Below are 18,711 nucleotides of genomic sequence, written 5' to 3'. Positions count from 1 at the left end.
AAATGGGCTCTGTGCTTTACTATCTCTTTCATGTTCTTCGGTACAAGGATAAATTGCAAACGCTGGTGAGTGGTAAAAAACCATTAGTGGCTTGCAAGTTGCAACCAATTTTCAGGATCCCAAATGTAATATTTGAAGCAGATATAGAGGACTAACTATTTTTGTAACATTAATACAAAAGAACAACTAACTAAAGTCTCAGGAGAAGAAACCTTAATTACAGGATATGAAACTTTATTTCTTAATTCGTTATAGATGGACGTAAATATCTGGCATATTCCTAGTTATCAACACAACCTGGTCCACCATAGAAGAACCGGCCAGAATCAATGTAAGAAATAGGACAACAATCTTGACGAGTTACATAGAATGGCAGATCCGTGTTGGCAATGGTGTCAATGCCATCGGCATCTATAAGCTTGAGGTTACTGACGGATGCAGCGGGGCCGCTCAATGGAACATGCCCATTGCCCATTGGAGGACTTGGTGATGGTTTGCTGCGAGCTGCATAGCCACCAAATCGAAGTAGAACTGGGCTATCTATCATTGCAGGAATCAACGATTTTGGAAAGTAACCAACTGGTTTCGGGGAACCATTTAATCCATAATGTACTTGCCAATCGCCAGATGATTTATCCTGCAACCATGGACAACAAATAGATGCATCGACTGATGTAAATAATGACAAGACACAACCCATTGTTCATGCAGAAAAACATATGGATTTCTGGATGTAGTAAGCCATGTGCCCATTGTTCATAAGCAGTTAGTTTCCTAACATAAATAAATGTCTAGTGATACCCCCCCCCCTCCCACCCGTCTTTGGATGACCATTGTCACTTTTTATCAAACAAAATTCTGTTATAAGTGTAGTGTTACCATAGATATGCCCGAAACCATTTTTAGTTTTACTTATTATGAAGCATTTCCTAAGAAATACTGTTTAATACTAGTTGATTATCATTAATATGCACACTTCAATAAAACCACCATGAAAATATGGATTGGTGGTGTCATATGTTCCAGCCCAAGTCAATGTGAACTTGTTTGGCTCCAACAAGTTCAAACTAGAAAGCAAACCAAAATCAAAAGCAATAATGCAATCCCTCCTCCACTGCCCCCAATAAGTAACAACGTAAGGAGCTTGCAAAAAAATGTAGCATTTGGGAGTTAATATATACCTTGAATAACCTTAGTGTGATGTATTGTTTGGTGCCATTGATACTTGAAACTGGATTGATGACATCACCTGGAGCTATGTTGGATGATGTCTTTCGAAAGCCATTGCTTGTTAGGCGATCCGCTAGCCTGCCATTGTAACAAGAAAGCTCATTAACAAGTTCAGAATAGCACTCACATTTCAACATGCACAGGTTTTTAAGGTACTAATAAATAAAGTTTTACCTACAATATGAACAAAATAAGACTGGGGTACACCCCTTTTCAAAAAAAATGAAACATAATAAAGTTATTGTTTTATGGTATATATATTAAGAAATAAAGTTATTGTTGATTTTAAAATGCAAGAGTATACCACATTGCACCACAAGACACTAAATTCATGTTGTGGAACAGTAAGATCTCATACCGAACTTCACGGTTGTACAAACTAAAAACTTTGAGATACGCCTGTCATTTTTTGAAGCACACAATGAGAAAACTTACACCCCATGCCACGTAGAAATGAGTAAGTGAATCCTTGTACAAGGCTGCAAAAATTATAGTAGTGTTAACAATGGTGTCAAACGTTCATTATTTAATACTACTAGTAGTTGTTAGCTCAACCTGCAACAATGGCTTATACATCTATTTGGTTACTAAACATGGTCAGTACGGGCATAATAAACCGTGGAATCCAGAAGAGAACATGAACAGTTTCTTTGGAAGGCCAGTGTGTGCATCATCACACACAATGAAAAACCAATAGTAAGTATTAAAATAATTTTGTATATATATGTGCTACAAGCCTACAAACCATAACAAAATGTAACTCACGTGCCATCCAATTTGAATTCCATTGGCCGGATATTTTTTGGCCATTTCCTAAGCTGGTAATCCAGATGCCACCCTCCGTTATTTGGTCAGATTGTAAAGTAAAGCCATACACGTCTAGTGTAGCCTCTACACCATAATATGATGAGTCACCTAACAAAAAGAAAAACAGTATCAGTATAAGCAAATTCATCCAGGATGTAAGTGGTAAGCAAAAGGAATTAGTAGTCTTTCCGTCCCGAATTAGTTCGCTCAAACGGATGTATCTAGCACTAAAATATGTCTAGATGCATTCATTTCAGCGACACCTAATTCCGGACGGAGAAAGTACGTGACAGATGTATTACTCACATAAGAGCTTGTGGCATTTCCGCTTGATGCGAGCTCTACACCTGGCTGGAGAAATTCTAGGTCACCATGAAAGGGCGGCCATACTTCTAGGGAACCCATAAAAGAAAAACATCCTCTGGCAGGCCTTCAGAGGACGTCTCCCCGCGGCTGACCAAATTCATAACAGGTTCTCTTGCATTTGGCGGTCCAGAGTTCCTTCAAAAATTAAAATCTTCCTCTGGCAGGCCTTTAGAGGCCGTCTCCCCGCGGCTGACCAAATTCGTAAGCGAAACGGGCCGGGCTCGGAGTTTTGTGCTCTCTGTGGTGCCTTGGAGGACACGAATCATATCTTTTTTCATTGCGTGCTTGCTAAGCTGGTCTGGAGTTGTGTCCGATCCTGGCTCTAGGTTACTTGGAACCCCTCCTTTTTTCCTGAGCTGAGAAACCTTGCCAAGTCGTTGGTTGGGGTAACTAATTAAGAGGGTTTTCTGGGTTGGCCTAGGTGCGATTTGTTGGTCGTTGTGGACGATTAGGAACAAATTTACGATCGACCATGTTTTTCCTACTAAGGCTGCTGACTCTCTTTTCAAATCATGTATCTTCTTGCAGCAGTGGAGATCATTGACTAAAGAAGACGACCGGGGAGCGCTGGACTTGCTCGTCTCTAAAATTCGGGCCTCGGCGTCATCTCTCTCTGGGCAGGGTCCTGAAGTCTGATCTAGCCTGTCGGTGGTTCTTCGTCTTCGATGTTGGCTTCGTCTTTTCTTCTGTCCGGCCTGCGTGCCGTGTCTGGCAGGTTGCCATGTATCCCTCATACTTTCGTGCTCCTGGTTCCTGGTTCTGATAGCGTGAACTATTGATGGCTTCGTCCCCATGTTGGTGTTTGGGCTTGTGACTCTGCCATGTGGCTTTATTTATAAAGTCGGGCTATGGCCTTTTCTCTAAAAAAAAAAAGAACATCCTCCCAGGATTGCATTGGCGAGTAGCACAACTAACAACACAACTTGGTGATCGAGTACGTCTCTTCATTTCGAGGTGCTGGTGTGGTCTGCCTTCTGCAATTCTGCCATGGACTCGTCTCTTTAAATAATGCGGAGAACCTTGTCGCCTATCGGAAAAGTGGAGATTAGTGAGGGCATTAAAAACTTTAGTCATGTAAAAAGATTATAGAGCCAAGGTATTAATTAATTGACTATACAGGACAATTTCCAGCTTAAGAAACAAATAGTGTGGAGCATTGAAAACTTGATCATACGGTAGGATTATGGAGAGCAAATTAAAGGAAAAACCTAGATGTAAGAAACATATATGGTAGGACTACCGAGAGGATAAAAGAATTCTTCAAGAGACTGGCATTGAAGGACGAAGTTAATGGTATGTATTTAAAATTTGATCATATGCAAATAAGGTAATGGATTATTTTCCTTTAAGAGTAATCACTTCTCCAAAACAAATCTTTACTCCTAATGGAGCAGTTGGTAGTCTCCGCCGGTCAATTTTCGTCCCACCACTTTCTTCCGGGTTTTTTTCGTAGGTTAACCGCCGTAGATTTTTTTCGTCGCCTCCCCCACTTCATCCGTTTATTTTCACTTTACCCTCTCACACAACGAAAAAAAACTGAACGGATCAGAACTTTCCATACTGACGCAAATTATTTAGTAATGTCTTTATGTAAAAGAATCAATCACAATCAATATCTAAAGATCAAATCTAAATTAATTAATCTTCATAACGTTTGTTTTCTTCCGAAACACGTCCATAACTTTCCTTCCTTGTTTGGGCAGAAACGGTTTGGTAGCAGAGATTAGGAAGCTTTCTATGCGTGTAGTAATAGGAAGTATTCTTTTTCTTGATGATTCGTTTCCATGCATGATGATAGTAAATTAGGCCAACATTCACCACTATTTATCAACGTCATTAATCATATCCATTCCTACCAGTTTTAAGGGAATCTGCTCGGTATGTTTTTTTAAGGGGATCCGCTCGCTAAGTCGTCGTCGCACGTTATTTTCACAAACAATTCCCCTAAAAAAACACAGCGTCCTACCTCGACTTCCCTACCTGGGCGCCGCCGCCGCCGCCCACCGATCTCGCCGCCTCCCGGCGATCCCCTCCTTCCTCCCGCAGCTCGAACGACCCACTTTTTTGGCCACAAGCACCGCCTGCCTCTTCGCCCATGCATCACCCCTCCTCTACACCATAGCCACGAGCACCATCCGAGGCGGAGCCGCGACGCCTCCATAGATGCGGCGGAGACACCATATCCAATGGAGATGGCGGTGTAAATCTTCTACTCTGCTCCTTCCCCTGGTTACCGGCCTGCTCCACGCCCCCTCTGCGTTGTGTGGATCTGCTCATGTGCAGCAGTAAACTTTATTTAGGTAGAACTATTCTTCTAGGCCTTTTTTTGTTACTTACAAATTGACTTTTTGAGCCAATGCTTACGGCATGAAGTATTACCTAGAGTTCCTTAATCAATCTGCTTGTCCATCGTTTCATTTGGTTCAATTACTATCAGCAAGAACGCATTGTGAAACCGTTAGCTTATGAATGTGTGCTCTTCCTGCAATAATAACATTTGCAATGTAAGGACCGAGGCACACCCATGCATCAGGATGATGTGCACCACGTGGGAAGTAATACTAATATGGCCTAAGTGGATAATGAAATATCCAAAGATACACTTGACTGGATCAATTTTTTTCTTTGGAATTGTTCCTCATGATGCGCAGATGTAGATGCTATATTTTTAAAATTTCAAATCACCTATGCATGCCAATGTGATTCTTATCCTTTTCATTAGACAGTGTGTTCCCATCAATCCATCCATGCACCGAACCGATTTTTTTTACTCTATTCGGGTTGCAATTACAAACAAGTAGCATATGTATGCACTGAACTACTTGCATAAGACAGTGAAATACTTCTTACTCGCGTGAGTGGAATTTTGGAATAGAGAAAGAACATACAACAGAGATCACGTAATTAATTGATTACATAAACCGAGATCACGTAAAACAAGTTTGATAGGTCAGTTGCATCGCACGGGCATTTTTGCTATATGTACTAACAGGTTCTATTTATTTCCTTTGATCGGTCAATACTCCTATGTCCTATGTAGGTAAGAAGGAAAGAAAACCTAACGGTACAGCCGGCAGAACAGTCAACGGCGAGCTTCATCGCCGCGTACGCGTCGTAGTACCTGGCCATCACCGGCTGGGGCATCGAGGACTTAACGCTGGTGAAGAAGGCGTGGGTATTGGTAGAGCTCCAAGAAGCTGCCCTTCGTCCTGCCCGCCGTCTTCACCATCGGTCCCCGGGTGACCACCCTGGAACTCGGCGACGCTACCAAGGCGACACGGTCCGGGTTGGTTCGGTCCCTCATCGAGCCACCATTTGGACCGGCCAACCACCACCGGCATCAACGTGCTGGGGCAGCGGTGAGGTGGGCTGCATGTGCGGGTGCTGTGGCGAGGTGGTGGACATGCGGGAGCGCCAGCGATGAGGTCGGTGATGTGCCGCGGCAAGTGCGCGGCTGTTAGCCATGACCCTTCCGTAGCAGTTTTTTTCATGAGCCCATGTTTTTTTGTGTTCGGGCCTTGCTATAATTAGCGGATTAACCATGAAAAAAACATGACATTCAGTTTGTTGTCAAATGGTGCCGTGATTTTCGGATCAAGCCATGTTTCTCTTGTACTTCCTATTTCCTGTTCGACTGAATAGAAGTGCAGAAAGTGAACACATCAACATGACTGAAAGCAGTCATATTCAGCTATAGAGGTATACATTTATACAAGATATACACAGGCAGGTGCGGCCAGTAACCCAACTAACTCCTGAGCTGACCTTGCTAATCCTTTACTCTCGATAAAGACGCAGACGATAAGGAAAGGTTGTTACGGAGAGAGCAATGGGAGACAGAGAATCACGTGGCGGCAGGTGGACCTGAACATATGCTTCAACAAAGAAAACGGCAACATAGGATCATGGTGCGTGATTATAGGCAGAGGCTATTAAATCTCACGCAGAAATCACGGCTGAGCGATTCTCGCACGATCCGAAGTTCACACCCAATCAACCGTTTTCCCCAGTTGATGGCCTGCATGTGTATTGTGCTAAAACGGGGAATATATCACACTATCCATTAGTTCAGTCAAGCTCACCACAAGTCCACACATTATTGCCAATTGAGTAAGTCTTATTGGCGGGGAGAATAGTCTATGTGTGTGTGTGTTAGAGAGAGAGAGAGAGAGAGAGAGAGAGAGAGAGAGAGTGAGTGAGGAAGAGGGAGGGGGAGTGTGTGTGTGTGTGAGGATTAGATGGTAAAAAAGGTTGCCAATGTCGTAATATTGAACTCTTAAAGTTAATGTGGCCCCGTTGCAACGCACAGGCGTTCTTCTAGTGCTCATAACATTGCAGGGTACTCCCTCCATTTACTTATACAAGGCCACTATGAAATATACATTTTGCATCTATACAAGGCCATTAACAGTAATCGTGACAAAATTAATGATGTTTTCTCATACTAACGACTTGTTTAATACTTGCATGCATGCACTCATCATGACACTTAGCTACTTCCTCCACTCAGTTTTCTTGCATGCATGCGGTGTACTCCCTCCGTTCCTAAATGTAAGTCTTTGTAGAGATTCCATTATAAACCGCATACGGATGTATATAGATGCATTTTAAGTTTAGATCCATTCATTTTGCTCCGTATGTAGTCCACCTAGTGAAATCTCTACAAAGACTTATATTTAGGAACAGAGGGAGTATTAATGATTCCAATAAACGAAAAAAAGTTGGATTGCAAAATATGTATTACATTTTACCTTGGTACCTGTAGTTTGAGTTTATGGTCTTGTATATAAACTAGGAAAAGAGCCCGTGCGTTGCAACGGGAGAAAACAATACGATACACCCTAACCAAATAATCATGATTCAAGGCCCCAACATGGCATCTTCCATGCAATGTTTTGTCGAGGCATGCATGTGTGGTTATTGCTGGTTTCCTTTGTCTTCAATCTGATTTTGATAAGATGTTCATTTCGGATCGGCATCAGTATGGAAAAAAGACCGATTGTGCGCTACTGATTAAAATTACACCATAAAATAGAATTTTAAAAATGTTAAATAAGTATAATAAAATCATATTCAAATTGTACACATCGCTATTGATTAAAAGTACACCTTAAATAGACCGATTGTGCGCTACTAATTAAAACTACATCATAATCAACTTTTCCACATTTTTCTAATCAACATTCATATATAATAATTTAAATTGGAGTAACGGTTTACAAGATATGATCTTTTATAAGCATTTGTCCCGTGCGTTGCAACGGGAGAAAAACAATATATGTAAGCGGGTCAATATGCCACCATCTACTTCGGCGTCTGCCTATTACAACACCATTGCACGCCCCATCCTCTCCGAGTCTAGTAAATGTTTGGCCTATTTCCTATTATTTGTAGTCGAAATAGTTCATAACAAATATCAACCACTTTCGATAATAATTGTGGCTATGGTGGTTTCTCTATTCCACCTTCCGGTATCTTTGATCCAAAATCTTTTCACTGAAAATTCAGAGGGTTGATTCCATATGATATTTTTTCTAGGTGCTTTTATTGTATGAGTGAATTAATCCTATTGATTTTTTTTGACAAATTCTTTTGCACTACATTCGTTAGGTACTTTCATTCCACACTAATTAACCTCTTGGAACGATACTTCATTTTATTAAAGTGCATTCTAAATAAAATAGCTCGCTCGCAAATTTAATCCAAAATCAAATGAGCAAATGCCACATCTGAACCCAAGGAATAAAATTCTAATCTGTTGTTCACATATTGTAAGAAGATCATGTGTTGGCACTGAATGGAAGTAAATTTTGCAGTACATGCAAGGCATTTCTTTGTTTGTGCATTTGGGAAAGCGAGTCACATCACGGGGCAATGATGGGTGATGGATGCTAACGAGAAAATAAATCAATAGGAAGAAAAATTAATGGCAAACAATTCTTAATAGAAAAGTGTCTGTGAAATAATTCAAACTTGTGTGTTGGTCTACATCTGTTAAATAGAATTGAACAACAACAAAACTAAACTATGTATATATGTTGTGTCTTCCTAAGCATACATGCACCTGAAATTGTAGTGAACATATTTGGTTCATAAATGTAGGTTCAGAAGAAGACAAAAGGTATACGCACTTCCTATATTCCAAGCAGATAAGGCACAAAGTTCCTTAGGATAGCTTATCTTGTCTCACGATTGATACGGTGACAAGCATTCAGTCATCTCATGCCCATCCAAACTAATATTCTTTTGATATGTGCATGATGATTGTCTCATGTGAAATTACATTAAGCTTATCTAGAGACCATAATAACTTGTGAACAGTAAATGATCCATAAACAAATACATGCATGCAGTGTTTAGAATTGTATGATAGACAGACTGACACACACATCTTTGTATAATTGTTCTCTGCATGCATACATATTGTTCTGAGTGTTGATGCTCCAGTAGAAATTCATGCTGATGGTCATGAACAAATCCCACGTAGCTGCAGAAATTGTCATGTAAAATTCAGAAAGGGACTACTCTTCGACAGCGGCCGTGCGTCAAGACGTCGCCGTGGCCGGCGGAACCAGCTCCTCGTCGATGGCGGTCGTACAGTGCATGAGTGTGTACTTACTGTGCATACGTGAGTTTGTTAGCTACGTATGAAATCCATGTACGCATACACGTACTGTGCACACTCTGCCTTGTTCCTCTCATCTTCTCTCTCTCTCTCCTCTACAGAGAGCTTGAGCCTGCCGGCGCCGCTGGCCCTTGCAAGCTCCTCTTCGTCCTCCTACATCGACTTAAGTTGCCATGGATGGCCGCCGCGTCCTCCTCCACGCCTCCCTACTGCCCCTCCTCACGCCCGGGCAGCGTGCCCCGCCCACACCCATCATGTTGCTCGATGCCTCGCCGAACCACCCTGCCCGTGCGCCGCATGCACGCCCCTATAGCAGGTCGCCTCACACACAATCGCACTCATCCTCCAGCGGGCCTCCCGTCTTGCCTGCAGCCGGCGGACCATGGTGCCTCTGCCGCCCGCTGGCTCTCCGCCCCCCCCTCCAACTCCGACGCCTCTGTTGCCCCCTTTCCTCCACTTCCCCGTTTCCTTTCTGTCGCCCCCCTCCTCCTTCCCTCGTGCGCCGCAACAGGAGGGGAGCGCCGCGCCCCATCTCCTCTTCATTGAGCCGCCTCCTGGCCCGAGCAGAGAGCTCGCACTGCGCCCCACCGAAGGCCGGCCTTGACCCGGTGCGCCCAAACCAATCCACGCAGCAGGCGGCCACCGAGGAGCCCGAGCTCCTCCCATGGACCCCAGCTGCAGCTCGCTATGAGCGCCGCCCCTCCCCCTCCTCTGTTTTTCCTCTAACGGAGCTGCTATTTTTTTGGATCGTAATCCAATGAAGCTTGGGAGGAAGCCCATCACCATATCGGCCCAGTATGGCTGGCGTACGAAGTAGGATGGACGATGTAGCACAAAGTAGCGATTCGAGTCGTTTTCTATACCGATGGCAATATTAGTACCACCTTGCTTATATGTTTTAAATTTAAACGAAAAGCGTAAATTCATGAGAAGAAGCGTATTGTGACGGTGAACCCGAAAACCCAATCCGTGTTTTATTATTATAGGGAGAGAAATAGAGGGAGTACCCGAAATCAATCCTAATTCAAGAAGGCACAACGGCGTAAATATACTATACTTACTTTTCAAAGCAGTCGTAGTATTTATACTAGCGTATGTCAAGGGGTTGACCTTCCAGCTCAGCCCAAGAAGCGATGGGCTGGCGGAGGTGGCCTAGTGGTGAATGACACGGAGCCGGAGTTGGCGGGCTGGGCTGAATCTTGCCAGATGTTGGACAGAGTGGTGTTACGGGCTTTGTAAGAGGTCCATAGATTTTCAAATCTGAAAAGGCGGTAAGAGCACCAGGGCCGGACGGGTTCACGGGGCGTTTCTATTCCACGTGTTGGCATATCATTCGGGAGGACTTCATGGCAGCTATGGCATGCTTCTATAATGGAGATGTGAGAGGTATGGCAACGATCAGTAAATCTCTTGTTGCCCTCCTGCCTAAGAAGGATGGGGCGTTGGATGTGGGAGACTTTCGGCCAATAAATCTTGTTCTTGGGGTTGTTAAGATTTTTGAGAAGGTACTTGCCTCTAGGCTTGTGGTGGAGCTGCCGAATCTGGTTGGAAATCATCAAAGTGCATTTGTTAAAGGGAGATCGTTACATGACAACTTCATGTTGGTTCAGAGCATGGCTCGTCGTTTGCATGCTCTGAAGAATCCCGCTGTCCTCTTGAAGCTTGACATTTCTAAAGTGTTTGACTCGGTACAATGGGCGTTTCTGTTGGAAGTTTTGGAGCAGTTTGGTTTTGGTCCAAGATGGCGGTCATGGGTGTGTGATATTCTAGCTACTTCCACCACAAGGATAATGTTGAATGGAGATCCGGGAGGCACAATTTACAACTACAAGGGACTGCGACAGGGAGATCCCATTTCCCCGATGCTCTTTATCCTCACCATGGAACCACTACAAAGGCTGTTTGAATGGGCCGCCAACAGAGGTTTTTTGCGGCCATTGGCGACAGCAGGCATGAAGAAAAGGCTCTCATTTTTCGCGGATGATGTAGTCTTGTTTAACAAGCCAGAGCCAATGGATCTTGCTATCTGCAAAAGCATCTTTGATCTTTTTGGTGAGGCATCGGGATTGCACATAAACATGAGGAAATCAGTTGCGCTACCAATACGATGTTCAGAACAATGCATCACTATGGCAAGTGAGGAGCTTGGTTGCCCGGTGGGATCATTCCCGGTGCGCTATCTTGGGCTGCCTTTGTCCATAAGAAAGCAATCAGCGACACAGTTACAGTATCTGGTGGATCAGATGGCGAATCAACTGCCGAAATGGAAGGCTTCTATTATGCCCAAGAGTGGTAGGATTACATTGGTGCATTCTGTCCTATGCGCGATGACCGTACATGCGATGATGGCGTTGGATCTTCCTACCAAAACGGTCAAAGCCATGATAAGGTGTGTCAAGGGTTCTTGTGGTGTCGGAAAGCGGAAGCAAATGGTGGCAATTGTGCGGTTGCATGGGACGCTGTGTGTGCCCCCAAATGGGTAGAAGGCCTAGGGCTGCCTAACCTGAGGTGGATGAATTTGGCAATGCAAGCCAGATGGCCGTGGCTACAAGGGACCGACACCAGTAGACCATGGAGTGAGTTTTAGATCAAAGTGCCAGATGACTCGATGAGAATCTTTCAAGCGGCAACAAGGTGCACGCCACACAATGGATTGGACACGCTCCTTTGGGAAGAAAGATGGCTAGAAGGAAGGCGGATACTGGAAATTGCACCGGCCATTTACGACATGGTTCCGAGCCGTGTTAGGCGGACGAGCCGACTCGGTCAGGTGGTGGCCAACGGTGCATGGGCGGATTGCATCAACCCCGATCTTGGCACAGAGACGCTACAACAGTACTTGGAGCTTTGGCAGAGAGTGCAGGCCCGGGAGCCGACAGAGAATGGCCCGGACATATTGGCTTGGTCATGGGAGGCAAATGGAGAATTCTCAGTGCGATCGGCATATGTGCCAAGTTTTGGGGCCGGGAGGTGATACCCACTGCGAAGTTAAGTTGGAAATCAAGCGCTCCATCACAATGCAAATTCTTCACGTGGCTTGCATTATGTAACAGATGTTGGACGTCAGACCGGCTTGCTAGGAGAGGGTTGCCGCATCAAGACAAGTGTCCGCTTTGTGACCAGCAGGAGGAAACAATAGACCATGTGCTACTAACATGCGTCTTTGCCAGGACAATCCGGGCGGCGGTTTGTACTGCGTTGGGGAAACCAGAGTGGACACCAACCTCGCAGGATGCTTTACAACCTTGGTTGTGTACGAAGCAAGGGCTAACTACCATGGCCAGAAAAGACCTGCATGCTTTCCTGCTACTGACATTGTGGGAGTTGTGGAAGCATAGGAACGCAGTGGTGTTTGACGGTGTCTTGCCATCGACTGGCCGGCTAATGCGGAAAATTGAGGCGGAAGGAAGGATTTGGGCGCGTTCTGGACTTATAAAAGGAAACACCGAATTCGTGCTTGCCGGTTTAGTGAGGTGGATTAGTGGGGACGAGTAGTCTAATGTGTAGTAGGTGGGGTGGTGTTGTACATATGGGTGTGAGAAATCCCCACACTTGTAATTGACTGGTTGAGGCTTTCTATGCCTTTTCTTCTTTAATATATGATACGCACACTCGTGCATATTCGAGAAAAAAAGGAAAGAGAGGATTTGGGAGGTAGGGAAAGCTGATTGAAGAAGGCATTGTCGATACATTCAAGAGTTGGATACGATCAATTATTAGACCAAGTGTAACGTCTATCTCTTAGTGGCAGTTCGAGCAAGGCTATGTCATCTATTGTTTCATTAAATTAATTGGCCGCGGATCGGTGGAAGGTGTCCTTGTTTTTCTTGTGAGCAAAGCCTATGGGATTAGTCGCCAACTAGTAACCAGGGTGTGGATGTGGATTGACCGGGGGCGAGCTCGACTAGGAAACTTTGTTTTTGTGCTCATGTTGACGGGGCATACACATTGGTGATCATAATTTTGTGCGATGTTGCGTGGCAGGGCAGGGTAACTGAGGAGGAGAATTGGTGGTTTTGGTACGAGTCTAGCTTCAATGGGTCCAAGTTTACCCGCAAAAAAAAGGTCCAAGTTAATCACAAACAGAAATTCCCCCTACAGAGCCAGTGGTGGACAGGTGAATGATCTGATCTAGGAATGAGGAAAAAAGGTTCGAGATTTTGATGTATAAATTTAATCATACTAACAAGAGAGGGAGCCATCGTATTTCCACGCTTGGACAAGTCACGGCACCAGTTTTATGTATTTTACAAATTCAGATACAGGTGTTGGCATGCAACAGGTCATCCTCGGGGTACGTTAATAGGCCGACCAGGTCAAGGCTCCTGACAAGTCTCGTCCGGGGCTCCTCACGTTGTACTTCTCATACACTTTCTCGCGGTTCTCATTCCACCAATTTTCAGCCTGATGCTTCCGAAAGCACCTTCAGCTGCAAACAAGAAATGTTTCAAAGAGGCAAGATGCCAATGTAAATAGTAAGATTTTGCAAGGAAATGTGCGCATGTCAGAAATCTTACTGGGCAGAAGCATAGGGCAGAATGTATAACACAACTCTAAGCTACACATTGAAGCAAAAGTAATAATTAGCCTGCTGAACAAGATAACCGGTTGTTCTAATTTTCTGATAGTGTTAAATATGGAAAACAATTGTGCTCTAGAACATGATAACAAACTACAAGTTGGTCCCATTTTTTTTTGAAAAGGAGCGTTTTATTACTTAAAAGATTTAAGCATTACACCTGGCATCTGCATAACTAAGATGCACACAGCCAAATAAGGTCCTCTCACACAAAAGGAAAAAAAATGCAAAATACAAAAAGAGTCTGTATAACGCCTAAAGCGGAGGGGGGTCAATCCTAAGATCATGCTACCATCCATGTTGGGTAAAGTATCCCTCGCCGTAGCCTTCAATCATGTACACATCTTCGTAAATAGGTCTCGATTCTCGATGCGTTGTAGAGAGGACCATAAAGAAAAGTCCCAGTACATCTGTAGATAACCTGCATCAGAGAAGTACTTCTATCGTTAAAAACATCATTTCTACATAGCCAAAGCGACCAAATAACATCAAGCGCTCCCACCCTGAGAAGAGTTCTAAACCTGTGGTCAATCTCATGTAACCAGTTGCCAAATATATTAGCAACACTATAAGGAGGATACAAGCCAGAAGCTATTTGGATGACTGACCATATAGAACAAGCCAATTTGCATTGAAAGAATAAATGTTTTATTGTCTCATCATGGTGACAAAAGACATATTGCGGACTTCCATGCAATTCCTCTTAATAATGTTATTTTTAGTAAGAATGACTCCGCGACGAAGATACCATGCAAAGATTTTATTCTTAAGAGGTATCTTCATCTTCCAGATCTTCTTATTATTATAAACTGGCACATCAGGCCGGATTAACGCTCTATACATAGACTCCATTGAGAATTGTCCATTCCCATGAAGGTTTCATCGGAATACATCAGACCCATGTGACAATTGCACCGTGGACAACTGCTGTAACTTGTGGCCAATACCATATGCTATAGGTTGTCTGAACGGTAAGATCATGTCCACTGACTAATCAAGCAACTAGCATTGCAACCATCAATGTTTCATGAGTTGTTTGTATGTGAAAAAAGAAAAGCAAATTTGGTAGAAGAAAGCAAACAAGATAAGAAAAAATTTAAATACCTGAAGCAAACTATCTTTAGATCCCGAGTCCCGTCACAGACCGTCGTAAGAGTTATGTAAACACCTGGTTCATACTGCTCGGTCCACTCAACTTGTACTTGGTTCCTAGAAATTGATATTGTTCCTCGAGGTTTGTAGCCGTTCTTAGCATTTTGAAGGGACCTAGCATCTGTGCTGACATTATCATTAGCTCTGCTACTTGCAGACAGCATCTCATCACTATTGATGTGGGCTCTTCGATGAGGATGATCCGATCTGTGAGGACTAGTAATTCTAAGGCTGTGGGTGATGCCATTCACTATTTTCACTAATACTGCCTAGTAATTTGTTTTGATTTGAGATTCCTCCACTTTCGGACTAGGTGCATTGAGCAACTCATTCCTTGCTTGGTGAATTTTTACATTCATGCTAGAGTAAGTAGCAACATGTGCCTCAATACCGTTCTGGAGCATGTACATGTTTTGCTTCATTGAAACCATAAGCTCCATGTTCTGGTGGTAATCTCTCAGCCATGTCCTTCAGCTACATAAATCGAAGGAAGCACTCAATAATGCATATTTAACAATTATTTCTGGTGAAAAGAGGTACCCTGTTCTGTTTGAAAGAAAAAGAGATGATAGATCTGAGATGTAGAAACAGCAGGAAGCTCACATTTGGATGAGGGTGCTTACCTCCTTTCTTTTGTGTTTATGTCCACAAATGCAGTTTTTCAAAAGGAAAGGAATTTGATCACTTTATTTTCTTGCATGAACTATCACAAGGCATTTTGAGGATGCATTCACCTAAAAAGTACATCCAATACTCTGGCAGAGCAGGTCGTGAGGACCCTGTCTCCTTGCCAGGTTATCAGTCGTCAAGCACTTCCCTCCCAAGAGGATCCAAGCAAACACCTTGTCTCTTGGGGCTGACTTCGCACTCCAGATAAGGGACTTGTCATTGGTTGGAATTGCATCATGTAAGAAGACACCGCCGAGTACTCTCCCGAGGTCATCCACTTCCACCTGATGCGGTACGGCAGGCCCTCTGTGAAGTTGATGCTCTTTGTCAGCTCCCACATCTCGCAGAGCTCGTACGGTAGCACCGGAGGTGGGTTGGCCTTGGCGTAACACAACCACTTGGTCGCTGGTGATCGCATCCCTAATGGAAAGACGATGATAGGTGGGAACCCGATGAACGAGTTCACGCCCGAGGGTGTCCCGATCTTCACGTCGTAGGATCGAATCGAAAGGGATAACTAGCTGCAAGCAGCAGGGATAACTAACTTTATACCTGCCATGGTTGGATGCAACCCGTACGCTGGGGATGGCTGACCGAAGCTACAAGAACTCCAACCCGCTGTCCAAACAATCAGAGAACCACAAACCGGGACTAACACACACAAAACGGCTGGAACTGTAGAGCACGAATTAGGGGGAACCATAGGCTCCTTCTCGCGAATCCGGATGAATTCACAAGAGCAAAGGTAGTAAGGATCTCTCTAGCAGTCTTGCTGCATAAGCTTGTAGCTGAATGGTTTGACAAAAGGTTTTCTAAGAGGATGGGGGAGATGGGGTTTTATAGCGGGAACAACCCTCCTTAGCTAGGTGTGAAAATGGTTTCAAAAGTAAGCAGGTTTTCATGGCTTTCTTGGGAGAATAAGCAGCCAACTTTGGGAGTTGTTGGAGAGCTCCTCGAAAATTCGTGAAGCCCTGACAGCCTGGACACCTTCCACGAGAATGACTAGTACTTTTGACTCACAACTCCAAATGATGTGAGGTTTTTTGCATTGGAAAGATAATTTGATGTATCTTCTGTTGACATATACCTATGGCCCCGTCTCTGCACCACATGGGTGCGGAAAAACAAAACATCAGAGGTAAAAACTGACGGCATCAGCTTCACTTGAAACTTGTTTTCTCCAAACTTGTTCCTCCAATCGATTGCTTCAAGAGCTCATAGGTTGTTGGATTTATTCCATGTGATACCTAAGTTCAACCAACAACAATGGGAATGAAAGCATAGTTGTGTCATCAAGGTTACTAGGTAAACTTAAGTTAGCATTCACCTGGTCATGTGCTTGCTTGATTCGGCTTAGCAATTCCTTCCAACTAAATTGTAGACTTTTCTGAAATGTCATGTATGATATTCCCATGTGCTCATCAGACGACGACCATTGTAGTGACCGAAAAGGTTTGGCCACCTGTGGAATGTCCAAAAGTTTGCTTTGTGCCCATCTCCAGTTGTGATCTCCATGGCAGTCTGAAAGACGCATTTCGCCGTCGGTCACTGGCCATGATCAGTTCATGCCAGGGGAGAGCGTCATCAGCCCATTTACTCCACTGCCGTCTAGCCTTTAGTGCACCGCCTTGCAATTGAACGTCATGGATTCCGAGGCTACCAAGTTCCAGGGGCCGACAAACCTCCTTCCAATGAACCAGGCATCTTCCCGCCGATGTCGTCCCGTCTGCTGCCCAGAGGAATGAAGGAAATATGCCCTAGAGGCAATAATGAAGTTGTTATTTTATATTTCCTTATATCATGATACGTGTTTATTATTCATGCTAGAATTGTATTAACCGGAAACTTGATACGTGTGTGGATACATAGACAAAACACTGTGTCCCTAGTAAGGCTCTACTAGACTAGCTCGTTAACCAACAATGGTTAAGTTTCCAAATCATAGACATGTGTTGTCATTTGATGAACGGGATCACATCATTAGGAGAATGATATGATGGACAAGACCCATCCATTAGCATACCATATTGATCGTTCAGTTTTATTGATATTGCTTTCTTCATGTCAAATACATATTCCTTCGATTATGAGATTATGCAACTCCCGGATACCGTAGGAATGCCTTGTGTGCTATCAAACGTCACAACGTAATTGGGTGATTATAAAGATGCTCTACAGGTATCTCCGAAGGTGTTTGTTGGGTTGGCATAGATCGAGGTTAGGATTTGTCACTCCGAATATCGGAGAGGTATCTATGGGTCCTTGAAGGAAATATGCCCTAGAGGCAATAATAAAGTTATTATTTATTTCCTCATATCATGATAAATGTTTATTATTCATGCTAGAATTGTATTAACCGGAAACATGATACATGTGTGAATACATAGACAAACATATAGTCACTAGTATGCCTCTACTTGACTAGCTCATTAATCAAAGATGGTCATGTTTCCTGACCATAGGCATGTGTTGTCATTTGATTAATGGGATCACATCATTAGGATAATAATGTGATTGACATGACCCATTCCGTTAGCTTAGCACTTGATCGTTTAGTATACTGCTATTGCTTTCTTCATGACTTATACAAAGTTCCTACAGCTATGAGATTGTGCAACTCCCGTTTACCGGAAGAACACTTTGTGTGCTACCAAACGTCACAACGTAACTGGGTGATTATAAAGGTGCTCTACAGGTGTTTCCGAAGGTACATGTTGGGTTGGCATAATTCGAGATTAGGATTTGTCACTCCGATTGTCGGAGAGGTATCTCTGGGCCCTCTCGGTAATACTTATCACCTAAGCCTTGCAAGCATGTGACTAATGAGTTAGTTATGAGATGATGTATTACGGAACGAGTAAAGAGACTTGCCGGTAACGAGATTGAACTAGGTATTGGATACCGACGATCAAATCTCGGGCAAGTAACATACCGATGACAAAGGGAACAACGTATGTTGTTATGCGGTTTGACCGATAAAGATCTTCGTAGAATATGTAGGAACCAATATGGGCATCCAGGTCCCGCTATTGGTTATTGACCGAGAATGGTTCTAGGTCATGTCTACATAGTTCTCGAACCCGTAGGGTCCGCACGCTTAACATTTCGATGACAGTTTTATTATGAGTTTATAAGTTTTGATGTACCGAAGTTTGTTCGGAGTCCCGGATGTGATCACGGACATGACGAGGAGTCTCGAAATGGTCGAAACATAAAGATTGATATATTGGAAGCCTATGTTTGGACATCGGAATGGTTCCGGGTGAAATCGGGATTTTACCGG

The 18,711-nt window shown here is 43.7% G+C and overlaps 1 pseudogene; it reads right to left on the bottom strand.

Annotated features, from left to right (window-relative positions):
* Nucleotides 1-280: 280 nt before the first annotated feature.
* LOC119350151 lies at nucleotides 281-2,442 on the bottom strand (annotated as a pseudogene).
* Between the last annotated feature and the right edge of the window lie 16,269 nt (nucleotides 2,443-18,711).

The sequence above is a fragment of the Triticum dicoccoides genome, chromosome 1B (genome assembly GCF_002162155.2).
Source record: "Triticum dicoccoides isolate Atlit2015 ecotype Zavitan chromosome 1B, WEW_v2.0, whole genome shotgun sequence".
Classification (NCBI taxonomy): Eukaryota; Viridiplantae; Streptophyta; class Magnoliopsida; order Poales; family Poaceae; genus Triticum; species Triticum dicoccoides.
This window is presented reverse-complemented; position numbering and strand designations above follow the sequence as displayed.